Genomic DNA, 1,404 nt, shown 5'->3' with positions numbered 1-1,404 from the left:
TCCTGCTTTCTGATTGATTGCAGAGCGTCGTACGACGAAAATCGGACGCAGTGTGAATCCAGCATAACTGAGCCGTATAAACGTTGTTATACAGAGAAATAGATGAACGGTATAAGAAGTTAGTTAAAAAGGACAGATAATATATCATTTTCGTTTTTAACAATGATCAAAACTTTACAAAAAATCCTTGTTTAAAATATTCATGCGAAGTACGTACGTGCTGACCCTGTAAAGTGAATAAAAATCAATATGTATTCTAGCCACGCGTAAAATCTGCTCGATCACGATTGCTGCTCAATATTACTAATTAGATATCATATAGCACATGAATACTTTATATTTTAAATAATGATTCTTTATATTTTAAACATGAATACTTTATATTTTAAACAATTTCTTGTAAACTGCGTGTGGCAAAAGAACATAGAGAAGTACATACGTTAGACCCTGTGTACATTGGCAGAAATACCACAAACAATAACGATTCGATATAACATATTCATCAGCATTACGGACTCTCCGTTGAAAAACCGTTATCAGACCGCGCTTATCTATCGCGCGAGTGTTCGACTCACTCGCACGCAGTGGTGCTTCGCGCGCGACACGGAATCGCGCACGAATTTCTCGAGTCCTAGTAATGAATATTTCCTGGAAAGTACGGTCGCAGCATATTTCTTATAGTGCGACGCTCCAGAGATACACGATCGCTCGCGATCCGGCAAGGCGGATCGGCTCGGCCGTCGAGCGTTGAACGGTAGTAGGCGATGGAGGAAAAGGAGGCAGCGCTTCAAAAATCAGCCCAATATGTGTACACCTTGCACACATGCACATGTTTCCGAGCGCTGTTATATAGCTTACGCATTCCTTGCGAATCTTATGATGTAAAACTCCATTATACACAAGGTGTCCCATTTTAAACAGTACATTAAAATTTTTCGAAATACGGAAAAATATTTCTAACAGAAATTGTATGGTTTGGAAGGGGATATAAGAAGGTCCCATTGATTTGGCTTTGGGTGACGTTGTTAAGGTCGAGTCGATTTTTTGAAATGGAACATTATATTTTAGATTCCAGAATCTAATAGCTGATAGGAAGAGTTTTTCCAAATACTTTAATAAAGTTATTTATCATTAATACTTTTCCAGTTTTAAGTTCAAAGTTACAGCACCGACGGCATTATAGCATTACGCAAGGTGTCCGATCGACGGCTGAAATCTATTGAATGTAGTTCAGAATCATGTCCTGAATAACATTCGTTAAATATTCAAGAATAAATACTCCACGCGAGCGAAAAACTGGAGATTTTTACCGCCTACTGGAGATTGGTCCCGAAAACTGGAGTCTCCAGTCGAAATCTGGAGACCTGGCAACCCTGGTCCGCGCGTGATCCGGCGCAGCGGCTC

This window comes from Trachymyrmex cornetzi, unplaced genomic scaffold, assembly GCF_001594075.2.
Source record: "Trachymyrmex cornetzi isolate Tcor2-1 unplaced genomic scaffold, Tcor1.1 scaffold64, whole genome shotgun sequence".
In the NCBI taxonomy this organism is placed as follows: Eukaryota; Metazoa; Arthropoda; class Insecta; order Hymenoptera; family Formicidae; genus Trachymyrmex; species Trachymyrmex cornetzi.
The sequence above is the reverse complement of the archived record's forward strand: the minus strand, read 5'-3'. Positions refer to the sequence as shown.